This window comes from Protopterus annectens, chromosome 10.part0 (assembly GCF_019279795.1).
Source record: "Protopterus annectens isolate FY-2018-M chromosome 10.part0, PAN1.0, whole genome shotgun sequence".
In the NCBI taxonomy this organism is placed as follows: domain Eukaryota; kingdom Metazoa; phylum Chordata; order Ceratodontiformes; family Protopteridae; genus Protopterus; species Protopterus annectens.
In genome coordinates, this window is record NC_056744.1 from 288497082 (window position 1) to 288524409 (window position 27328).

The 27328-nt window shown below is 39.4% G+C and overlaps 1 protein-coding gene across 1 annotated transcript in view; it reads right to left on the reverse strand.

Moving 5' to 3' along the window:
* LOC122814129 (polycystin-1-like) overlaps positions 1 to 27328 on the reverse strand; it is a 1441736-nt gene that overhangs the window by 1249863 nt on the left and 164545 nt on the right.

The window sequence follows — 27328 nt, forward strand, 5'->3', positions numbered from 1 at the left end:
TCTATAAGTAAGAATTACATGCAAAAGGTAGCTTTTGTATTTTGAATTTGAATCCTGTCTGGCTCCTCAATCAGTCTTGCAGCTTCTTTCACAGTTGTGGCAGGACTGTGATCTACCTGCCCAGTTTGAGTTTATTTGCTCATTTATTACAGCATTGCTGGCAAATGTCTGCATAGTCTGGTAACATAGTCTGTGTTGGGATTGCAATAGTGGCAGTAATATAAATTCTGCTGCAGGATTTCTTTAGTACTTCTTATAAATGTATACACCTGATTAAAGATGGATTCTAGTACATTTCTGTTTACATTGCTTCTGGCTTTTCCCCTGTTGTTTGAGTCTGCTACAACCCTCAACAAGACATTAACTAAAAGTTTCTGAAATTCTAACCACAGAAACAGAGCTCTAGTTTGAATATTCCCCAACCTACTCACCCTTCTTTTATTGTGCTTTTAAAAGCTTGTTTCTCTTGATTCCTCCTCTTATGGTAATCTGACTTCCAAAGCCCCCCCCCCCCCATTGCTATTGTCTGTTGTATAACCTATTCATGTATTTTTCTGCCCATTGTTTCCCATATATCCATAACACTATGTGGCCACTGAGAAAAGCAGTGTTGCATTTGAGTAAAACTCCCTTCCTACTGATTATCTCCTGGTCATTCTCACAGAGTTCCCCTCTACTTGGTGCCCTCAACACACCTTGAGGGGTTGCTAAGCTAATCCTGCTCCATATGTGACTAATACGAGCTCTGTTTTATTGTTTTGTACTTCAGTTAACTGTTTAGAGTGCTACTACTTTACTTTTGCTTTATTTGTTAATTTTGCCTTTAAATCATTCCAAAGGTCCCTAAGACTTGAAATTGCCTGTCAAGGTAGTTTGTTTAAGGTCTTTTGCTGTAGCATTGCACTCGCAAGCAAACTTTCTTGGTCTTATTATATAAACAGGACAGCAGTGCCCTGTTCAGACACAAATGTCCAAAAAGTATATTATTTCTGTAAAACTTCCATTAGAACTGAATTCTATAACTTAGTGTGGCTAAAACAAAGCCATTACACAGAGACATGCTTAGAGTAGCTAATTAGCACATTAAACAGCACTACTATCAAATCTTAGCACAATCTAACCTGTGTATTGTCAAACCCCAGAGACTACCTAAGGAGACCTCTTTATAACCCAGTCTATGACTTACAGTAGCCCTTCCAAATACATGTCCGAACAACATGAATATGCAATTTCCAAATGTCGCCATAGCCAGCATGGTAGATAATGGGGTTTTTGAGGAAAAATCTCCCATGCAAACAAGGATGTTAAGAACAGACACGTACTACATCCACAACTCACATAAACCAACGTATGCTGACACACTAAAAAGCAATCTTCCCAAACCTCAAAGATCTCCTAAGCATATAAACGGCAGTGTCTACCCTCAGCAATCTCTAAAGCAGTCACCAAAAGCAGCACTAAACACCATACATATGCCTATACCCAAGAGCTAAGCCCATAAGACAAGAAAACACATTACCCACAACTCATCATAAGAGATACAGTTGTACAACATACAGATGGGCATCACCAGACTAAACAAGAAGATAACAGATAGTTGCTTATCTGGAGCCAGAATCTGCTAAGTTACTCTTGCACTCAAGTTACTGTAACACTCCTGTCTTGGTTTGTGATTTATCGATCTTTACTTTTAAAAAGAAGTGCAACTGTGAGTGTTAGTGAGCAGAAGCTACTGAGAGCATTCCTGTGAGATGTAAAAGAATTCCAGCTTTTGTGTGACTTTCACAACTTGTACTGTTAGAGCATCAACTTTACTGTACTTCATTTAATATTTAATTGTATATTGTTTGTGTGGCTCTTCTCACCGAAGTCGATTTAAGTTCTCTTTGACTTCTGTGGTAAGTGATTCTGGTTATTCTTTTCTTTTAGAATTTTTTGTTCATTTGCAGCTGAATATGGATTCTTTAAATGAGTATGCAATTAATGATTTGCTAAAGCACAAATATCTCGTACAGTGTAATAAATACTGTGTTTATTTAAAGGTAACACTTGATAACACTGGTGATCTGTGTTCCTCATGTCATGGATGATTTGCTTACCATTATTAGTAATAAATCTATACTTACTGATAACGATTACACTTGTGCAGTTGGCATGGCCTGGGGAACTGTTGTTTCATATATTAATGACTGGGCTGATGAGATAAATAATGTTAGGCACAAAGCAAATGGAAAACAGTTAAGAAAACATTTATCTGTAGTCTGTAAAGATCACTCAACCCCTATTTAACAAAATAATGTCACTGACAACTTTGGACTTCCGGATAGAAGTATTCAGCAATCTGAGAATTCATAGCACAGAGAGGGAAATAAAAGAAAGAAAGGAAGACATTCACAAGAAACAACAAGTACACCGAAACATTCTAGGTATTGGGGATTCCATTGTAAAACATAATGATGTCCCCCTTACGAGACTAAAGAGGAGAAGAATGCACTTAGGTCTTTAAACCACAAGTACCAGTATGACATGTTCATAGTCCATGTGAGCATAAATAACTTAAGACATACCTCACTGGACTATATTTATTATTTATTTATTTGTCTTTGTTTGCTGGGAACATCTGACTGGATAATACTCATTTTCAGCAGAGGCCCAGGGGGAAAGTTCCATTTGCTTACATTGCATTACAATAAGTTCCAGTTAAACACAAAGTAGCTACATTTCTCTCTACATTGATACACAAACGGTAGATACATTTATACATTCTAAGATTTTATAGAGGTGGAAGTTACTAAAGAGAAAGTCCATTTGGTATGTACCTCAAGACCTCTGCAACAACTGGAAAGGCCGCAGAAATACCTCACTAAAAGAATCACAGGCCTAAAGCAGATGCCCTATGCTGACCGTCTAAAAAAACTCCACCTATACTTTGTCGCGTATCGTCTACTCAGAGGCGATCTCTGCTTAATATACAAGGCCATGTCAAACCCAGAGCTGCTGGACATGCTACACTTAAAGAAATTCCAATCCCTCAAAGACACATGCTTCAGGGCTCTAAACCTTGTCATCACAATGAACAAAACATGCTGGAGGGCTAAGTTCCTGACCCAGAGACTCCTCAGACTCTGGAACAGACTGCCCATACATGTCAAGCAGAGCACCTCTTTGTCCCTCTTCAAAATCAACCTTGATGATTGGATGGAAGATAGGAAATTCACCCCATGGATCACATCAGTCATCCTGCTAGACAGGAGTCCAGGGAAGTAGATACTGTGGGAAGAAATAGCCAAGGAATTGTTATGGCTAGGCTTGTATATGCCCTAGGGCCGATAGCCTAGTACCAACCTATGAACCTATGTGCATTTTAGTGGATTGTACAGGTAGCAGTTATGTATAAAAATTGTTTTGTCATTTCAGTGAGAGGTTGAGTGTATTCTGTTTATGGAGAGTATTTGGAAAGTATCATACAGTGAGCACAAAGTCTGAAACTGGCGATTAGCATGTGCAGGACCAGGATCAGTTAAGATGTTGTTTAAGCAGTGATTTAAAACTACTGAGTTTGTTGGAGAATTTTACTTTTGTGGGGATACTGCAGTATTCCAGATTTTAGCAATGTAGTGGGAGTAGAGCAAGTCTTCTGCAACATTATTATTTCACTTATTTGTAAGTAATAAGGATTTGTTACTAGAGCAGAGGTCCCTTGCTGGACAGTAGGTCAGTAATAAATTAATTAGTGCAGGGCATTTTTCTGGATGATGAATGAGTTTGTGTGCTGTAGTTAGGGAGTATCATTTAAGTTCGTTAGGACAGGAGTGGCGTATAAGACAGCTGGAAATAAGAAGGTGGTGGCTAGAGTTTTTCCTTGCAGTATCTGTAAGGAATCCATTGATCCTATAAAGGGAGCCTAGTTTCTGGTGTGTAGATTTTATGATATGCAGTATATGGTGGTCATATTTGAGACTGTCATCTATTACAACACCTAGAAGTTTACTGTGAGTTACAGTTTCAATGACAGCATTATTTGCTGACTTTATGGTAAAAAGTTGCTTTTGATTTTGGCAACTTTTTGAGGTAAAAAGCATTAACTTAGGGATGAGTAGGGGGTTTGATTCTTTGAGCCAGGTTTCTACAAAGGAGAAATATTTTTGGGTAATGTCTTAGAGCTTATTTATTGTTGAGGCTGCACATATTAATGTCGAGTCATCTGCATACTGAACTAAACTACCATGGTGAGTGGAAGTGTGGAGGTCATTAATAAATACATTAAATAGGAGAGGGCCCAGGATAGAGCCCTGAGAGATGCCTGTAGTAACTGGTTGAAAGGATCCGTAGGTTTGTTGCCATTTAATGACATGTTGCCTTCCAGATAAGTAACTAAGGAACTACAGCAAGGAGTACGTTGAAAGTCTTATTGAAGAGAGTCAAATGAGCAGTTGCTGGTGTGATACAGTATAAAATGCCTTTGACATGTCAGAAACATTGTTTCTATGTTGGTGTATTATATTGGTAAAATGTAGTAGAGCAGTACTGGTGCTGTGCTGGGACCTAAAGCCATGTTGTGTTTCTGACAGCAGGTTATTTGAGGTTAGGTATTGCATCAGCTGAATATGGATGCATTTCTCTAATATTTTGGAGAGGGGGAAAGATGTTGTGCAATGGTATGATGTAGGATTTTTTCCATGGTAATGGGATGTATTTTTCTGCTATGGACCTATTAATTAATATGGGCACAGGGAAGACTATGACTTCTGTGGCCATTTTTAGGCAGTCTGATGGTAGTTTGTCTACAGTCAGCTGCAAGCAGTGGTCAGAGAAGGCTCTAAGGTCAACAGAGACCAGGCTGAAGACCTGGAAGTTGACTGGAGAGAAGGTACAACAGTTCAAGGAATTAATCAGGGCTCTAACATCCCAAGAAGAGGAGGAAATAGGTGGACTTGAAGAAGATTGGCAGCACCTCAAAACAGCAAGTGTGAAGATTACAGAACTGATATGTGTCTCAGTCAGGTATGGAAATAAGGTATATAAGGAAAGCTGGTGGTGGGATTCAGAAGTCCAGGAAAAAGTCAAAAGAAAGAAGGAGTTTCTTGAAAAAAATGGGAGATAGAAAAGACTAATCAGGCTAGGATGGAATACTGGTTGGCTAACAAAGAAACTAAGAAAGGAGTTGCAATAACAAAGAACATGGCATTGGAGGCACTCTACCAGCTTCTGGAAAGTGAATCAGTATGTGGCACAAAGAAACTATATTAGGTTGTAAGGCAAATACAGAAAGATAAATAAGATAGTAAGACACTCTTCATAAGGGATGCCGGCAACAACCTGCTCACTTGTCCACAGTATATCAAAGGCAGCTGGAAGGAGTATTTCCAGCAGTTTCTGAATGAAGAAAACCCCACAGAAGTTGTACTGTTCTAGAAACAGCCTAAATGAGAGAAGAAGAGGAGCCCACCCTAGAAGAAGTAAGAACAGCACTAAGGAAGATTAAGTCAGGGAAAGCAGCAGGATCAGATGATGTCACAGCGGATATGATAAAGATGCTGGGTGAGCTAGGAGAGAACTGTCTCCTAAAAGTACTCATAGCAGTGTGGAGAGAAATGTGTATCCCAGATGACTGCAGAATATGCATACTCATACCAAAAACAAAGTGGACATCCACAACTGTGGACACTACAGTGGCATCAAACTCCTGTCACATTGCATGAATGTTCTGGAGAGGGTGATTGATAAACGGATATGCAGAGTAGCAGAATGTAAGATGTGACATGAACAGTTTGAATTTGGATCATGATGCAGCACAACTGACCTGATGGTTGCAGTGAGATAGACAGTTGAGGAGAAGCAAGAGATAAAGAAAGAGTCCACATGGGCATTCCTAGACTTGGAGAAAGCATATAACGAGATCACAAGAAAGCTGATTTGGTCAGTATTGTGGTGGTTCAAAGTCCTAGAAACATTGATAGAATTAGTGCAGGCTATGTACAAGGACCCAATGCCTCAAGCATAAACAGTGTTCAATCTCTCAGAAGGGTTCCCTGTGGGGGTATGTGTGCAGCAGGGTTCAGCTCTGAGCCCACTGCTCTTCATACTGGTGACAGATTACATTAGCAAACAGGTTGGAGGGGACAGATCAATCAAGTTGCTGTATGCAGATGATGTGGCATTACAGACAGGCTCTTAGCATGAACTTCAGCAAAGGATAGGGGAATGGAATGGAATGTAAAAGTGTAGGCACATGGGATGAAACTGAGTACAACCCTACAGGGGTACCCCAAGGCTCTATTCTTGCCTCCCTTTTGTTTAACATCTTTATCAACAATCTACATAAATCCATCAAGCATGGCTCCTTAGTTGAGTATGCAGATGATTCGACTATTGTTTGTTCAGCCCAACTTCCAAATTTACTTCAGCAATCTACTCAAGCTGCATTTTTCACTGTTGAAAAATGGTCCCACAAAAAAACACCTCTCATTAAACCCTAACAAAACTAAACTTATATTTACTCCCAAAAGAAACACTCCTATTATTTTAACCAACTTTGAAATATGCTCTCTTAAGTTCACCAAAATTGAGTCGGTAGCACATACCAAACTGTTAGGGGTAATAATTGATGAAAACCTCTAGTCTGACCTTCATATACACAACAGCATAAGAAAGACCCACAAAAAACTTGGGGTGCTTTACAGACATAACACATTCCTATCCCTCGCATCCAAACGTTGGCCCTATCCTACCTTTTACTATCACTAACCTATGGTGCCCCCTTACTAACCGACCTACAGTCTTCCTTGATAAAAAAAAAAAGAAACATGCTGTAATAAGGTTGCGAGATTCACCATAAATAGTTGCCACTCTACACACCACTGCATTTCCCTACAACAATTAAAATGGCTGGAACACCCCTATTACCTTCTCTTCCTTCAACTCACATTCATTCATAAACTGATTCACAAACCCCTGAGCTGCCCTGCTCTCAGCTCCTTACTCTCCCTTTACAATCCCTGTAAGCCCTTAAGGTCTGAACATCAATTTATTTTCCAAGTTCACAAACCCAAGCTAACCATTATTCAGCTACTATACTCTTGGAGTATGGCCAAAACTTGGAATTCTTTGCCTTCATATATTTTTATTTTATTTTATTTTACATTTGGTAACCGGGAAAGTCCATCTGGACTGGCAGTCCTTTTTCAATGGAGGCCCGGGGAGAAAAGCTCCACATTTCAGTAAAGTATTGGTACAAACATAACAGAGAAAAACATAAATAATAGTTACAATTTTTAAACATAATGACCAATGAACATGCATGAAAAATATTTACATAATGAACAATGAACAAGCATGAAATTATTTATTTATGACAACATGTATAGATGTGTAGAGTTCTTATATTAGATAAAATTGTGAGGCCAGTCAACAATATGGAAATATTGCAAATGGATGTTGTATAACAATCAGTTTTGAGTAATACTGCTGTAGGAGATTAGAGATCTAGCTATGGGATTTGTTCCCTATGTCAGTATAGCCATGTACAACAATTCCCATCTACCTTTAAAACTGAATTACACAATCATCTTCTTATCAGAGCTACTCTGCTCTGCACTGCACTCCACAATACTATTGCTTCTTTTATACTTTAAATTGTGAATATTCCCTTCTGTATCAAAGTTTGATTATAATAGTTATATAAATTGCAATATTTGTATATTTGTATTCTATGTAATATCTGTAGTACATGTAACATTTATATATATGTGTAAACTTTTCAGTTTTTTGTTATTTGTTATTTCTATTGTGACGGAGCTTTTCTCCCCAGGTCTCCACTGAAAATGGGCTCCCTGGACCCAGTGGGCTTTCCCGGTAAACAAATGCCAATAAATAAATAAATAAGACAGTGGCAATAGCAGCAAATTGGTGAAATCAGAAGAAGCTGAGAACTGAGACAGAAGGGAAAATAGTTGAACAGGTAAATATCTTCAAATATCTGGAAGGGGTAGTTGAGAAGAAGGGAAGTCTGAATGAAGAGGTCAAAGCTAAAACCAGAGGGGCTGCAGCCAACTGGCACAGATTGTCAGATGTAGAGTATGATAGAAGAACACCAAAGAAGCTGAAAATAAAGGTGTACAATACAGTGTCGTGACCAGTACTACTGCATAGTACAGAAACTTGTGCAGTAAGGGAAGAGCAGATGAGGAAGATAGAGGTGATGGGAAATTAAGTGCCTGAAAAAGGTGGTAGGATGCTTCCCATGGGACAGATGAAGAAATGAGGACATAAGAACAGATGCCAAAGTAACTCCATTTGCAGAAAAGATCAAATAAAACAGATTACGGTGGCTAAGACAAGTGCAGAATAGCAGAAGACAATCTGCTGAAGAAGACTTGGGACAGACAGGAAGAAGTTAAGAGGAAATGAGGATTTTCAGCAAAAAAGATGGATGGATTGTGTGAGAGAAGATTTGTGACAGTCAGACATGAGTGTCAAAGAAGGCAGGAGTGTGGCAATGAATCGAGAGAGATGGTGACAATTCACACAATACACCAACCTCATGTAGAAAACAGCAAAAAGGTGGCTGATGATGATGGTAGTTGGTCTACACCTACGGAAGTAGTTTTTAGTTAAGGATCAACTTTCTTATGAGCGAGGTAGGCACTGAACTAAAACTGAAGCGTTATGAGTGGTTTTGATTAGACAGGAGTAGAAAGGGGGTGCAGATGTATTAGTGTCTAAGAGAGATAATATTGATTGTATAAAGTAGGAATTAAACTGTGCAGGGATAGAATCTATCATATTGTCTGTTTTTGGAGAGGGAGTAGTGTTCTTGCCAGGGTAGAGAAGTTTATTTAGTGATGACCAAAAAAGTTTTGGGTCGTTTTTATGTTTGCCTTGTTGGTTGGTATAGTATCTTTGCTTATCTTGTTTGACATGGAGTTTTGCAAGGTTTCTAAGATGTCTAAATTGCTGGAAGGCTTTGTGAGTTCTATTTTTATTCCAGTTTTTACAGGCTTTATCCCTTTCTGTCCTGATTTTTTTTTGTTTCCTTTGTGAGCCATGGAGCAGGGTTGAACTTTACTCTTTATTTATGTAGTGGTGCTAGATTATTTAAGGTCTCTAAAAACATGTTATTAAAACATTCTACAACAGTACATTTCAGTTATATTGTTTTAGAGTTTCATTGAAAATATCTTTTCTGAAATTGGTTCTATTTTGTATTTGATTATAGATAATATGTTTAGCAACGTTATGGTGAGTTCTAACAGCGTATATTGGTATGTGGTCACTTATGATATCTGAGAGGCAACCTACTTCTGTCAGTTTGTCTGGTTCATGTGTAAGAATCCAGTCTAATGTTGAGTGTTTCCCTGAACTTTTATTGATTGTAGTAGGTGTGGTTATTAATTGTCTGAAGTTGATCAAGTTTATGGATTCATTGGGGTACTGAAATTTATGAGTTGCCAGTCTATATCTAAGTTTCCAAGTATTAGAGTTTCATGGTTAATTTGTTGTGATATCCAATATAAGATGCTTTCAGCAATATCAGTGTTATTCCCTGGTGGTATATAAATTGCTGTTATACATATAGTTTTCCTCTTGTTGATTTTTAGGAGTGTTATTAGAAGTTCAACATTGTTAAATGTGAGTATTTCCTGTGGAAGTAAGGTGATAGTTAAATATTTTTATAGATGATTTCTACATCACCTGCAGGCTTGCTTTGTTTGTCATGCCTGGGTATATTGTATTGGGGGGGGGGTAATCTCATTATCCTTTCTCATTACATGAAGAAAGACACGATGGAACTCTCTGAATATGTGCCCCAGGTGGGTGTGAATCTAGCCTGAGTGGCATCCTACCTTCACCAATGAAGATCCACAATACAAGCAAAAATGATTGACTTCAACAATTGGCTTAGTTTCTTGTGTTACAACAAGGGGATTTAATATCTGTCTGCCTGGTGAGACATGATCGACAAACCACAATTTATTTTATTTATTTATTTGGATTTGTTTACTGGGATAGTCCACTGGGCCATTAAGATGCCATTTTCACTGGCAGTCCAGGGAGAATAGCTTCACAGACAAGGAAATATAACAAGCATGAACAATTAAATAAAATTATACAAAGTAATAATAGCATCAAACAAGTTAACGCAAAAGAGTATTATATAAACATGCTTATTTGACATTTTGGCGAGATTCACAGAGGTATTCAGTGTCTGGAAATTTTCACAACAAGGAGTATATAAACTTTGTCCAATTGTTAATAGTTAAAAAGGGAGCAATCAAACAGAATATAAAGTGAAGGAATGAAAAAGCAGCTATGGAGGCAGAGGTACGGTTTACACTTATCAACACTTGGCTTCCAGATACTGGGAAAAACTTTATCTATCCCCATATGTTTTAGGCCTTGACAAGTTGTTAAAACCTCCAACATAAGAAAAATCACTCACGACTACCCAAAGGTACTGTTGCTCAGTGCTACGAGTTTAAATGAAAGACTACATTCCCTGGAAGCACTCTTCACCCTGCAGAACACATATGTGCAGTCACGGAATCATGGTTCAGAACCATAGGAAGCACACCGGCTATTAAAGGCTACATTGCATTTCATATATTTTGATCCCCCTCAGCTCAGGATAAAACAAAGGAAGGAGGTGTCTTAGTGTTCATAAAGGACAAGTACACTGCTAGACTGATCCAGCAACATGACTCACTTGAGCTGCTCCATGTCCAACTAACCATGGGTACTTCCCCCTATCATATCCTTATTAGCTACAGATCTCCTAACATATGTCTGAAAAACCACACCTCCTACTTAAACCTACTGGAATCTGTTAACATTCAGCCTAACATCATACTTATGGGTGCCTTCAACTACCCTTCCATAAACTGGGAGATTATATCACCCATAATTCACTTGCTCAGAGGTTTTTGGGCTTCATCAATGCAAACACCCCAGAGAAGAACTAGTTAGCTCCCCAACTAGAGGTACAAATATCCTAGACCTGGTACTCATAAACACAGGGAATGCTGCTCCCTCCCATGCATTAACTCCTCCCTGCTAAGATCTGACCACAAAATGATCTCCTTTATTATTAAAACTAACCTGGAACCCCCATCAAACTCCAAACCCATTAAGAACTTTGCTAAGGCCTATTACTCAAACTAAGTAACAGCTTATTAAACTTCCAAGCCCCTCCAAACCCAGATGACACTGGGAAATACTCAGAGCTGTACTCAAAAAACACACTTCAACCACATCCATAGCTGCATAGAGGAGGCAGTACCTGTCTGAGTCAAACCTATGATTACTGGCAAAAATAAACCACCCTGGTAGACTCCTAGCATAAATAGGCTTTTCAACAAAAGAAAAAAAAAATCCACTCCAAAGTCTAGAAGGAACTGACAAAACAGTGCAAAAAGACACCAGTCTAAATAAACAAAAAAATTAGAGAGCTGGTCAAATCTGCCAATTATGTTTGTAACCTCAAGGGAAGCACTCAGCATTGCGCCAGGTTAATCATAAATGGCAACACTTACAGCCAGCCTGAAACTATAGCAAACCTGCTAGCTGTCAAATTCAGCTCAAACTTCTCCCCCCCCCCGTCACCTCCTACCACACATAAAGAAATACATGCAAACATCTCCCTAGCAGTCATGTATGAATGAACGAGTCCTTACTGCGCTCGCTGTGTCCCGGCAACATTCCAGGATACTACTAGAAACCCTGTTTATCAATAGCCTCCTGACAGGCTTTGTCCCAGAGAAATGGAGGACTGCAACAGCCATCTCACTGCATGGGGGGGGGGGGGCATCAACTGACCAAGAGAACTACCGACTCATAAACTTGACCAGCCTTATCTGCAAGGCCATGGAGAGAATTAGCATGGCCATGATCAATAAGGAAATATGAACACTCCAAAAATTGGAGAAGACCCAATTTGGCTTTGTCAAAAGGAGGTCTTGCCTGCTCAGTCTGATGAACTTCTTTGAGAAAGTCATCAGGACCATGGATGAGGGTAAAATGGTATACACTGTTTATCTAGACATAATCCCACACTCGATGATCATAGATAAACTTATTGAGTTAAACATAAACCCCTACATCATCAGATGGATAGCCAACTGGCTCAGTGAGAGGACATGTTGTCTGGATAGGTGAATCCACTTCCAATAATAAACTTGTTACTAGCGGTGTCCCACAGGGCTCAGTGTTGGGATCGGCTCTTGTTTGGTTTATACTTCTCTGAAGTGAAGACCAATGTTGGGGGCCTCTGGCTCACCAAATTAGCAGATGACTATAAGCTGGGAGCAATCACTGAATCCCAAATGATGTTGACATTTTACAAACAGGCCTAAAATTGACAAAAGACTGATGCCAAAACCATGGTCTGAGACTAAATGCTAAAAAAAATACAATCATATCCTTCCATAAATCAGATATCCCTGCAAATTATAACACTGATTGCACACCCCTAAAAGTAGGAGTCTATATCACTTTGTCAAATGAATTATTCATTGAATAACTCTTTTCTGGACTTTATTTATCAAAACATAATCCATCGAACACTTGTTTTAGCAAATTAGTCAGCCAACCTAGAGAACATCACAAAAAACACAAAACTGTGCCCCCCACACCACCCCTAACTAAATTTACCAACTCAAGATCACACTACAATGGGGAAAAGGACAAACTCTCGATGATGGCCAACTAGTTTTTCTCCCTGGGAAAAAATTTGCTAAAATGAGCATTTGATGGATTAAAATTCGATGAATAAAGTTTGATGAAGAGGTATTCGATAAATAGTTTCATTCAACAAAGTGATAGGGACCATAAATGTAGACTCAGTGGTGAGGGATCTAGAAACACAGATAGATAGTAACCTATGCTTTGACCATCAGGTAGCTACAGTAGTGAAGAAATCCTTCTGTGAGGCTCAGCTTATAAGTAAAGGCAAGATCAAATGAAGTCAAATTGTCATTGTACTTGGCCCTCTTCAGGCCCATAATTGAGTGCAATGCTCCCTTCTGCATGTACCTAATCAGGCACTCACACCAACTGGAGTGGCCCCAGAGGTTTCTGAGACACATGTCTTATGCAAATCGACTAAAGGCCATATCTCTTTACTCTGTCTCATATAGTTTATTGAGAGGGGATTTATATCTGACCTACAAGGTATTCTCTGATCCAGCCCTGATGAAAATGTTACATATTCACAAGTAAAACTATACAAGGGTTATGCTTTCCATAGACGTGAACATTATTTGTGATTGTAACTAAACTTGCTGGAGAGACAGGTTCATATCCCAAAGGCTACCTCATCTATGGAATAAACTTCCTATCTTCTTAAAACAAAGACAGTCCCTCACCCTCTTTAGAGTTTGGATAAATGGATGGGGAACCATAAATTCACTCCTGGGGCACTGCCCCATATCCCTTACGGACAGATGCTGTCTGTAAAATGGCTCAGGGCTCCAACAGTCAAAGACCCACTATCCTGATACTACCCCATCACATATCTGGAGAGTTAAGATATAATCCTGGGTATTATTAGCTACTCTTATGAACCTATGAACACAGAAGAAAATTAAACTGATAAATATCTGTAAAGCAAAGAGAATACATGCTGAAAAGGAAGGATACTTCTTTGTATAGTGGGTGGGAGGTTGGCATAATGGGTAATGTGTTTACCTTACAGACATAAGACGCAGGGTTTGATTGTCACATTGGGTAATTGGCTAGGCTTAAAATGCCCACAAGGGCAGTTAGCCTAGTACTAACCTATGAACATATGCTATATAGGACACAGGGTACAGGGAATGATAACATATTTCTATAAAAAAAAAAAACTTCAGTCTACAGAAAAAGGCATTATTTTTTCAAAGGAGAAGGTTGGAAAAAGAGGCAAGGGGCAGGTAAAAAGGAAGAAATCAAAACTGAATGTGAAAGGATTGAGGAACATTACTGTAATAAAAAAAGGAGAAAGACAGACGTTGACAACATGGCTAAAGCTGTGGATGTACAAAGCCAGCTGGATGAGAATTTTATGGTTGCAAATGTAATAAGCAATGAAAACAGTGGGATTTATAAGAATAATGGTGATAAAGATTATTTCTTTGTAACAACTGATATAGCAGATATTACGGAATTAGAAGATGAAGATTATTCAGATCTGATCAGAAAGGATATTCTTGTAACTAGAAATCCAGTTATTAGTGGAAATGATACTTACATTTGCAGAGAAGATAACATATACCTTTCAAACTCTTAGCACAAGAAACCTGGACAAAACTTAAAATAATGGGGACAGAGGTCCAAAAATACTGACAGATTTTAAATATTGCTCTTATAAATTTAGAAAATTGCTAGAATAACAGGATTTGTGTTCGCATGCATTTTCTAAAGGATATTAAGTCTGAAATTGAAATGTATATTATTGTTTAGTGACTTCAATCTATAGCGATTTGCCAGAAAACCAAAACTGTTATAAGGAACATACCAAAAAATGAAGCAAAAATCTAGACAGTTGAGAGGTATGAATGAACATTGAATAGTGTTATGCTTGCCAGGAGCAGAAACAGAGGATGTGAGACAGGCCTTGAAAGGAAGTACAGATCTGTTTTTATTCATGTTGATAAAAATGATCTCATCCGCATGGACTGTCTGACTGTTAGTAAGGAACTTACAGCCCTGTTAGATGGCGTAGCTTGTACAGGTGTTAGGACGTATTTGTTTCAAATCATATATAGAAAGGAGAGTCATGTCACAATGAATGAAAAGATTTTTTCAGTAAATACCTACAGAAAAAAATACCCCATTTTAAAAAATGGAAATGTGTTGAGCATCTTAGCCTAATTTTGGCCACATATATTCAGACAGGATGGTATGTGCTTTTCAAGATCAGGGAAGAGAATTTTTGCAGCGGATATTTTGAATTTTTGAGAAAGACAAGGCAGGATATTTGCCAGGTCGAAAAAATTAGCAGTTCAGAGATAGCAACATTTGATGCATCTTTGATGGTTGTTAATGCTAGCAGCATTAATAATACAGTTTTTTTATTGGAAAATTTGCTACATTCCCAAAAAGATTGATATTATTATTTGTGAAAAGTGGTTAAAGATGAATGACTGGAAACCAGTTCTGTCAGGGTATAAATGTTTTTATTGTATCAGACATTCTAAAAAAAAAAATCAGGTGGAGGTGCTGTAACTGTGATTAAAGATAGTTCTGAGATGTGTGATTATTAAATGTTCAGTGATAACACCAATACTATAGATTGTGCAATTGTGACAGTAGAGACAACTCTGGAACATATAACAATTGTTGGAATGCACAGACCACCAGAGTCAAGTGCCAAAGACTTAGAGGGATTCATACATTTCTTGCACAAAACACAAGAGGGAAGAGAAATAGTGGTGAGGGACCTACATTTACCAGAAACAGATCAAAATAATATTGATTCAACGACCTTAGTAAGGAAATTATTCACAACTTATGTTTAAGAAAAATAATTGCTACCGATTGTAAAAAAAAAAACCTACTGGGAATGAAATATACTAGACATTGTTTATGTTCCTAAAGAAACTACTGTTATTTCATATCAAGTTTTAACTCCGGTGATGTGGAGTGAGCATGTGGTTACAAAGGTTAATTTGTTACTAGATAATTCTGCCAAACTGAAATCTAAACCAATGCACAGAAGATTTATAACAGACTGTATGGAAGCAAAACAGACACTATGCAAAACTAATTGGATTGATCTGTTCTATAAAAAAAAATGCAAAAAGAATGTGGAAAGTTTTGAAAGAGAAATTGTTTATGCAAAAAATAAAAAAATTGTTAAACACTGTGATCTAGTTACACAACATCAGGAGGATATATTTCCATAAGAATGAAATACTTGATTAAGGTGAGAGACAAAAATATAAGAAATTAAAAAAAGGTCAAACTACAACTTTGAAAACTGAAATAAACAAGCTATACACACAAATTATGAGACAAGATCAAGAATTTGAAGAAAATTTATATAAAGATATTGAGCTTAACAGGAAACCATTTTATGTATATATATATAAGATGTGGAAGGAGTAAAGACATACAAATTGATAAACTATGTAGATTTTAAAAATTATTTCCAGACACAACAGATTATAGATATATTTGCAAACTCTTATGCAAAACAGTTTAGCTCCACAAAGGAGGTGATATGTTGTCCTACTGGCATCCAGGTAACCTCAGATACTGAAATCAAATTAGATTATATTGAAAAAGAATTATGCAAACTGGATCCAAACAAATCATAGAGAGGAGACAGAATTAGTAATAATGACCGGGGAAAACTTCATCAAGAACTTACAATACCATATATCTGTATTTACTAGGTCATATAAATATGGGGAGATTCCTCAAATTTGGAGACAGCAAGAGGTTCTCTTGTTCGATTCTCGGCTGGAGTGCCTTCTGTGTGGAGTGGTCGAGTAGCCTCTGAAAGACATGCATGAATGGGCGTGCCTTTGCTGAAGGTTGTGCATTGGGCTGGCAACTTGGCATCATAAAAATTGACTGCCAATCATTAGCGGACCGGAGTTCCACTGTGGCGACCCCTAAAAGCCGAAAAGACAAACAAACAAATGCTTATTAAATCTTTCTTTAAGGGAAAGGGGAGTAGGGCAAACCCAGAGTCATATAGACCCTTAGGTCTACTTACGGAAAAATAATTGTGAAGATAATATTAGATAAGTTATTGTCAGAATTGGAAAGGTTGGGACTTGAAACTCTTTGTCTTGGTACCTTAAATAAACACACCACACCAAGTGATATTTGATAACCTTTATTAAACTTCCATAAACATAACTTTATTTGACAATATATTAATTAATTAATCACAACACAAACATCTATATAACCATTTACTAGGGCAGTGTAATGCCACTTACCTTAGCCGAATAAACAGCGTCCTCACTTCTGCTCACTTACTTTTACTTATCAAGCAACATCCCACCACTCACTTTCATTCCCCAACACATTGAATAAAAAATCAAACACCAGAGGGGAACAGAAGAGGGACAAGCCTGCCCCTCTTCTCCACCTAAACAACAAACCTACAAAATAAGCACACAATCCTCAATGTTCCTCAAAGAGGGAGGGAGGGCAGGTAGCAAATTCACACCAAAATGTGGTACCTTACCCAGTTGCACCAGCAAAAAAAACAGTTAGCCCCTCCTTACACTTACCTTATTTCCTCCCAATCTTCCTACTTTCCCATTTTAACCCTTCTATCACCACCACACTAACTTACTTTATTCCACTGCCATCTTAACTCCCAGTGCTATTCCTACTTGACCTGCACTAGTAGATGTCCATGGACAAATGTGTTTGTTCACAAACCTCATTTGTCTCTGTTCCCTTCATTAAACACACCACACCAAATGATATTTGATGACATTTTTTAAACTTCCATAAACATATCTTTGTTGGACAATATTTTAATTTATTAATCACAGTATGTACATCCTTATAAACATTTATCAGGACAGTCTAACCCCACTCACCCTAGACAAATAAACAGCATTGTCATGTTCACTTACTTTTACTTATCAAGCAGCAGCCCAACGCTCACTTTCATTCCCCAACTCATTAAATTAAACATCCAGTAGCAGAGAAGGAACAGAAGAGGGACAAGCCTAATTCTCTTCTCCACCAACCAGCATGACACAGGCTGTCCCCCCTCATTCACTCCAAAACCTTCACCAAACTTTCCAAAACAAACCTAAGTGTACATTAAAGAGATCCTAACCAAAACCATCCAGGTATGCCCCATCCCGTCTGAACCAAATTGGATCCCTGTCATTGACATCCCAATGCCCTATCATATAACTACCTAAAGCAGCCAGTTGCCTAACTATCCTAAAATGAACACACTGTTGAACCTCTCCAAAGCCAAAATAAGCATGGTACTATCTCCCACCACATAATACACATAAATGGGTATAACATCTTTAAAATAAACAGATCCTTACTTATCCTAATTACCAGCTGTAGCTTTGGAATTATTCCCAAATCATTACTTGCCAATTGTCTGCAAAGGGCAGTGCTTGGATGTTGATTCATTACTAGGACTAAGCAGAGATTCCTTAAGATTCCAAGAGCAGAATACATATTTCTTACACTTATTTCATTGAATTGCACTTCTGTAATGCTTATAATTGTGCTATATAGTTAATCTACTACATTTTGCACTGTTATATAATTCTTTTTACAGTTTCACTGCATTTATGTCCTGTTTTATACGGTTCTAACTGTATTTTTCATTGCTAGATACTGTTACATTACTCTAATTGCATGTTTACTGAATTACTTAACTGTAAACTGCTTTTTCACACGGAGAGTTGTATTTTATGTTTGTGAGTGCTCTTTCCGTGCTTTTCTGTGCATTTATTTTGAGGTTTCTGTGTTCTAGTCAGGTATCATATAACTGATTTGTTTGCAGTTTAAAGCATTCTCTAATCTCCTTACTTCTTTATCTGTTTAAAACTTTCATTTAGTGGGTACAACTAGTAGCTGTAATAGTTTCCCACTCCCCCTCTTTATTGCTGTCTTGTTCTTATGCTTGGTGGCTTTGCAGTTGCCCGCCCATAATGTATATTTGATCTGGGACACTCCTCTCAGTCTAGTGTCATTCGTTCATTCTACCGAATAGTGAGAGAACATTTGAGAAGGCCAACCCACTTAGATTCTTAACCTTGAATTATCTTCTGTTCCAGCTTTCTACTTTTCCATTTTACCAAAAAAAAAACTTCTAAGCTTGTTTCCCCCCTTCCTGTAACTAGCCTAGTCCAGATATAGATTTGCTGTATCCAGGACTGTTTGTAAGCTCCTGAGCTCCCCAAGCCTTTCTGTGTTGGAGGGAAGACTGCTAGCTTATCAGTGGGAGTGGTAAGCACTAGGTAACCTATCTACCACATAAGGAGTGGTTTCTGGCCCAGAAATTGTAGTTATTGGCTGTTTGGGCAGTTTTTCCATCTCTTTCAACTTTCTGATTTAAAAGCCCACGTTTGCACTTCTTTCCTGCCTTTCCTGTAGCAGGTCTAGTCCAAATACAGACTTGCTGTATCCAGAACTGTTTGTAAGCTTCTGAGCGGTGCCAGAGTCTGCTCTTCAATTTTTTCCCTTAGATCTACTAGTTCTCTCCTCTCCTGCACATATACTAGCTTATTAGTCTAGACTTTACCAGACTTCTTGTAGTAATTACTGTAGCACACAAAAGTGCTACCAGCACTAAACGTTCTACAAGGAAACAGATCCAGTACTTATTATCAATGCCCACCCCTCCAGGCATATCTAAAGGTCAGTTCCCTATGCTTTCTCCAATTAAACTGGTGAACTTGGGCATCCTGAGTCAATGTAGCAACTGCCTCATGTACACCGACAGCCCTCTCCTCTTACCTTCCAACACTCAGACTTGCAAGAGATGCACTTATATATCCAAATTGGAAGCCATGCCCTCTCCAGCCAAGACTGGAATGGTCAAGAAGAGAAGATCAACACTTGCACCACACCACATGGAACACATAGCTCTTCAGAGCACAAACCAGTACTGCCTTCACATAAAAACACAAACCACACACCCACCTTCGTGGAGGGTCTCAATAAAAATCTACCCAAGCAGCAGAGACGTCCAAGGCAGAAACGCACTCAACCACCACAACACAACACTAATCATGAGACACATAACTCTCCTAAACAGTGTGCCACTCAACCAAAGCTCCTAAGGCAAAACAGCATACCCAACACACTAGTCATAAGTGACTCGATAGTGAGGCACACTGATGTCCCACTCACTAGGTTGAATAAGGAGAAAGTAACAGTCAACTACCTATCAGGTGCCAGGATCCACCACATAACACACACACTCAGGTCCCTCAACAACAGGTACAAATATGACTCTGTCATTGTACATGTGGATGTAAATGACCTGAGACGAAACTCCCTGGACTACATGAAAAGAGACATGGAGGAGCTCTCGGATTATGTAGCCCAGGTGGGTATAACCCTAGCCCTGAGCAGCATCCTACCACCACCCAGAATGATACCACAGTACAAGCAGAAAATGATTGATTTCAGCAATTGGCTAAGTTTCTGGTGTCATTCTAAGGGGATCCAGTATCTGTCTGCCTGGGATGACATGATTGACATACCTTGATGCTTTGCCAGAGATGGCCTGCATCTCTCACCCCTGGGCTTTTGGATACTGGTCAAGGCTCTTGCCACCCCTTTAGTGCCTTTTTTAGGTGGTGTTCTAAAGACCAAATTACCACCACAACAGTTACAAATAAATGCAATCTGAGGGTCATGCTGCTCAACGCTAGAAGTCTCAATCTCAAAATGCACTCACTTGAAGCACTCCTTAAAATGGAGAACATTGACATTTGTGCTGTAACAGAGACCTGGTTCAAGGCAGCAGAAAGCACCCCTGCACTACCAGGCTATAACTCATTCCACACCTTTCAGCCCCAGAACTTGGACCAAAGCTCCAAAGGCGGTGGTGTTTCCATATTCATAAAAGATGCGCACACCTATAGACTGGTAGCCCAACATAACGCATCAGAGATACTTCAGTTGCAGCTAACATTGGGTAAGACAGCGATTCAGGTTGTAGCCTGCTATAGGTTCCCAACCATGTCCCAAGACTTGCACTCCATGTTCCTAAGCACCCTGGCGAATATTAGGGTCCAGCCTAACACTCTCTTGCTAGGCAACTTCAACTATCCCTCCATTAACTGGGTAAACTACTCCTGTACTAATACACTTGCCCAACATTTCCTGGAGTTCATTAATTCCAATGTCCTGGACCAGTTCATTCTCACCCCCACTAGAGGTATAACATCCTTGACCTGGTCATTACTAACATGGCCGACCATTGCTCTACACCAATAGTTAGCTCCTCCCTGGTTAGATCCGACCACAAAATAATCACATTGGAAATCCACATCCTCCTGTAAAGGTAACCACCATGAAAAACTTCTCCAAAGCTAACTTTGGGCTCCTAAAAACAGAGGTGGCTAACTTCACGGCACCCATGCAAATGAAGGATAGTTGCATGACCACAGAGTCATACACCAATGTACTGTATGAATACGTACACAAATGCATGGATCTTACCATACCCAATAAAACCAAGACACTCTCCTCCAAAAAAAGGAAGCCAATCTGGTGGCCTCCTGCCATAAACAAACTCTACAACAGAAGGAGGAAACTGATGCAAAATAAAGTAAAGTCCTAAAACTGAAAAAATTCCCTTATCAGCCTCAACAAAAAGTAGAGATCCCTCATCAAATCCTCTAAAGCTAGCTATGAAAACAGAATTGCAGGAAATAGTAAAGACAACCACAAGACCTTCTATAGTTATGTAAAGAATCTCCACGGCAATACCAAGATTTGCTCTGAACTACTGCACAATGGTACCTCCTATATCAAGGCAACAGATATTGCAAGTATACTGGCCGACAGATTCAGTGCCAACATTACCCCTCTACCCCCCCAAAGGACCAATTGCAATACCAGTAAATTGCCAGGCACCCAGTATTACTGCTTCAGAGATTAAAACAGCACTGTCCAAGGCCAATAATACAGCTTCAATGGGAGCTGACAATATCCCTGGTTGTATTCTACATGAACTACAGAGTGAACTGGCACCTCATCTTTGTGTCCCGTTCAATCACAGTCTCACCTCAGGCTTTGTCCCTACCGAATGGTGCACTGCTACAGTCATCCCTCTCCACAAAGGAGGAGCGACTACAGACCCTGGGAACTATCGCCCCATTAGCCTGATGAGTCTGGTATGCAAAGCTATGGAACGCATCATTGTGGACCTAATAAACAAGGATATAGGGAATTTCCAGACTCTGGTTTTGTGAAGGGTAGATCATGCCTGCTCAATTTGGTTGACTTCTTTGAGTCAGTCACCAGAGCTGTGGATGAAGGCAAGGTGGTTTATACAGCCTACCTTGATCTGGCCAAGGCTTTTTATACCATTCCCCACCCAGGAATCATAGAAAAACTCACTAAGCTTGGCATCAACACCTATATCACTAGATGGGTTGCAAACTGGCTCACAGATAGAACCCACAGTGTGAAAGTAGCTGATTCCAAGTCACACTGCTGACTAGTCACGAGTGGAGTCCCACAGGATTTGGTTCTGGGTCCTTTTCTGTTTGGTATCTACTTCTCTGAAGTCCAGGCCAACACGAAGGGACTCTGACTGACAAAGTTCGCAGACGATTGCAAGTTGGGAGCTATTATTAACTCCCTAAGTGATGTTGACATCCTACAGAATGGCCTCACTGAGACCAACGATTGGTGTCAGAACCATGGCCTGAAGCTCAATGCCAAAAAATGTGTTGTCATCCCCTTTGGGAAAAACCCAGTTCCCATAAATTAGCACATTGATGGTAGTCCACTGAACACAGAAGGCATTATAAGAGATCTGGGAACACAGGTTGACAGCAGCCTCTCTTTTGATCACCACATTGCCACTGTGGTCAGAAAGTCTTTCTATGTGGCACATTTCATAAATAAGGGTTTTGCATCCAGGAAGAAAGAGGTCACTGACTCCCTCTACTTTTCCCTCAGTAGGCCAATCATCGAATACAATGCCCCATTTGGCATGTACCTCACTAGACACCTGCAACAACTAGAGAGCCTGCAAAAGTACCTCACAAAGAGGATCCTAGGTCTTAAACACTTGTCCTATATGGACAGACTCAAAAAACTCCAATTATTCTCTGTATCATATCACCTACTTAGAGGCGATCTCTGCTTGACTTACAAAGCCATGTCTGACCCAGCTCTGTTAGAAATGCTACATCTAAATAAATCCCAATCCCTCTGCACCACATGCTTCAGAGACCTCAACCTCATTACCACAATTAACAGAACATGCTGGAGGGACAGGTTCATAACCCAGAGACTGCTCATGCTATAGAACAGACTTCCCATACATGTCAAGCAGGGCACCTTGCTGACCCTGTTCAAGAGAAATCTTGATGAGTGGATGGGAAAAAGAAAATTTACCCCAAGGATAACTCCAGTGGCTCTACTCGACAGAGGCACTGGGAACTAAGGTCAGGTGGCACTATGCCAGGGTAATCTTATGGCTAGGCTTGTAAAGGCCCTAGGGCCATTAGCCTAGTACACACCTATGAACCTATGAACCTAAGTGTACCACTGGGACTCTAAGGAGCCCAATGTCATATGAAACAATTGAAACCCCATTGCGTGCCATCTGGCCTAGCTACTGCCCCCCTTTGCCTCCCAATGGATACAAGAATGACCAAAATGAAATTTCCTTCCTGGCAGAAGAAAAATGAATACTAAGCCAGTCACCATACCCAATTATCAAATATAAGTCAAGAAAGCATTTGATGACCACAATCCACCATCTCAATGACTTTAATTGATCTGCCTTCCCTCCCTAAATCTGATACCTTTCTAGTGCACAAAAAACGAGGAGAGAACTTCTCTCCTGGAAGACCAACACACTGAAAAGCTCTCCTCATCATATATACAACTGATTACTTGTTGTCACCTTGCCCCCTACCAATCAAAATGAAGTCCTAAGCACTCCCAACATGAAACCAGAGCAACCTCTTAGCCCAGCCCACAGGAAACAACAAGTCATTCCTGTCCTTTTGCAAGACTAACTACCTGCCCTTCCCCAACAACTCTGACACCCTAAGAGCTCCATAATGCATCCATAAAGCAAACATCACACATAAAGTATAGCACAATGAATCTCCAATTACCAACAATAATCCCTGCAACAAAACCTTCAAAACCTGTCTTATCAATGGCCATTGTCTGTCATTCTTTACACTATCAGTCCTACACCAACCCTTCAACATATAAACCACAGTCCAAGATTTAGTAAAGTCATGTAACCCTACTACTCATGCAACTAAATTAATCACAGGTAAGTCCATCCTGACCAAGTGAAGTGTCTTACCTTGTTCCCAAGCCTGAACCAAATATTTCAACCAGTCTTACCGACCAAACTTCTTCCTCTTCAGGCAGCTCCAACACAAATCTACCAAAATCTTGCAATGCACTACCATACACCTTCCTTTTAAAAGCCACCCAGGATTTCTGTACCAAACATCTGATTATTTCAGGCTAACCCGACACACCTCATCTGGTAACACCATCGGCTCATACCACTGTCAGATTGCCCAAATGAAAATTAACTATTTTCTCCCACAAAATCTACTGCTAGACCTTCAATGCCACCCAAATTGTAAGTAACTTCAAACAAAGAACATCCCTCCTCCAATTGCCCTTGCATCTTGCCAGCCAGGGAACCACAAACTATTCACCTTAAAATATGCCCACATCCCAATACTTCCAGTCACAGCTGTAAATGATTGCAAATCCCCTCAAATGACCCACTTCATCTGCCAAAAATCCATACCACAAACTGCTCCAAAAAAGAGAATCACAATGCTAAATCAGCAGACACCAACGTATTAGCCATCACGCAATGATGTTTGCTTTTCCCCTCATTCAATAAAGAGGCCACAGACCCGCAAAAGAAAAGACCCAGGTGAACTGCCCGACATGCAAAAATTCAGGAGCATAAAGAACTCCATAATATCCTTAATCTGTATCTTGTCCTTGGATTTCACCCACTGAATCTTTTCTTTCAAATGTTCACATCTGGTAAATGAAACAAACCATGGCTGCATCCACTAGCAGTCCCAGAAAAACAAAGCCTTGCTTGGACCTTCTAACCTCTACCTTGCCAAGGGAACATCCAGTTCCTCACATATCCCCAAACACACATGCATACCTTCCAATGCTCTGTCAAACCCTTCACCTACTCTTAAGACGTCATCCAGATAATCCAATGGAGAACATTGCTAAACCTCTCAAAGTAGTCACAGGCCACCGAACATCCATTCAGCATAGCCTTGCTAAAGTAAAACATAAACCCATCTACCATGCCCAACTACGGCCACTCTTCCTCCCAAACTGATAATAAATGAAAAATGGATTCAATATCTACTTTCACCAACTATGGGTCCATAAACTCCTGAATGACCCGCACTATATCATCCAAAGATGCATAACTTACTAATGCTTCATCTCCCAAAATAAAATAATTTACAGAATTCTCCTCAGGATAAGACAAATGGTGCATCAAATGAAATTCCCTGCTGTCCTTCTTAGAAACCAACCCCAACACAGAAACCTTAAAGCTGTTGAAGGGAAGAATATCAAACAGACCCAATAACCTACCTGCCCACCATTCCTACTCCAGCAAGCCTTCCAGAATCTCTTCCTTCCCCCACAAGGAATGCCAGTTCCTATAAATAGACCCCTCTGAGAAGTATATGCCAAATAGGAGCAATCCCAGCATTAACTATTGTGATTTGCACATGGATAAATTCCAAGGCATTGTCCTGTTTAACCAACATACAGTTATGCTTGCTGCCGATATAGATTGAAACTCCTCCACCTTTTGTCTCATGTGCTGTCTGTGCAGCTGATGGTCTAAATTTGTAGAAGGCACTGAGTACTTTCTGCAGATTTAAACCATGTCAGGGTGTCCCACAGGGCTCTCTTCTAGGCTTGTACTTGTTCGGATAGTATCTTTCAGCTCTATCTTTTTCATCTGAGGTGTTCTACAGTCTGTATGCAGATTACTTGAAATTGGGTAAATTGATTACATGTTTGCAAAATAGCATCACTAAATTGACCATTTGGGCACAAGAGAATAATATGCTGATAAATACATCAAAAACTAAGCATATGAGATTTGGGAGACATAAATTGAAAGGTGACTATTTGATACAGCGCACAGTGATTGAAATTGTAGATTCATTCATTTAAGGACCTGGGTATATGGGTAGATCCAGCTTTGAGTTTTTCTAATCATAGCAACCAACTGGTTAATGATAGTTATAGAACTATAGGTTGTATAAAAAGATTTATAAAGTCTAGGAAATCAAAATTGATGAAGTCATTGTTTGTTAGTTACATTAGACCCAAACTTGAGCATGGAATAACAATAAGAAATCCTTATGAGAAAACAAGCATGAATAAACTGGAAGGAGTACAGCAGAAATATACCAAGGGCATCCATGGATGTGAAAATTTAAGTTATTATGAAAGACTAAAATATCTGAACTTGTACAGTATGTCATATAGATGTCTAAGAGGAATCCTTATTCAGGTATATATGGCATTTAGTGACAACTATCTCAGGGAATGTTTAGGATTATCAAAAAGTACTAGAGAATCATCAGACAACCTATGTAGAAGATTCTATAGGAATGGGAAGTGTAGTAATTGGTTCTCTGAGAGAGCAGCTGATGCATGGAACAGACTACCAAACTACATTAAAGCAAGTACTAGTTTAGATATTTTTAAAAAGAACCTGGACACATTATGGGAATAACTACTTTGGTATATTGGCAGGCTAGAAGGGAATTAATACCCATGCTTGAAATATTTGTATGTATGTCCATGTATGTATGTATGCATGTATGAATGTATAGCTCATATGGGAATTAATGACCTGAGACTTATTTCCCTGGACTGTATGAAGAAAGACATTGTTGATTCTCTGATTATGTGTCTTAAGCAGGTATGTGCCTTGCTTTCAGCAGCATTTTACCTTCACCAAGGATGATGTCACAGTATGATAAAAAGATGTTTGATTTCAGAAATTGGCTTAGTTTCTGGCGTCTTTCCAGGGGGTTCCAATATTTCTCAGCATTGAGAGGATATGGCTAACAAACCATGTTGCTCTTGCATTGCAAAGGTTGGTCTGCACCTGTCTCCCCTAGGTTTCTGAATATTAGCTAAAAATGTATCCTTCCCCTTAGAGCCTTTCTTACACAATGTCAACCTGGCATACCTACTGACATATCAAATGAAACTCAAAGAAACCTAAAGGTGTTACTGCTCAATACTAGGAGCCTAAACAAAAAACTGTAGCCAATACAGGTTTTCCTCACTCTGGAGAACATAGACATCTGTGCCATTACCAAGACATGGTGTAAATCTGCAGAAAGTACTCAGTGCCTTCTACACATTTAGAGCATCAGCTACACAGACAGTGACAAAAGGTGGAGGAGTTTTAATCTATATCAGCAGGAAGCATAACTGTATGCTGGTTAAACAGGACAATGCCTTGGAATTTATCCATGTGCAAATCACAGTATTCAATGCTGGGATTGCTCCTATTTGGCATATACTTCTCAGAGGTAAAGGCTAATGTCAAGAGACTTTGTCTGACCAAGTTTGTAGATGACTGCAAATTGGGAGCTATCATAGA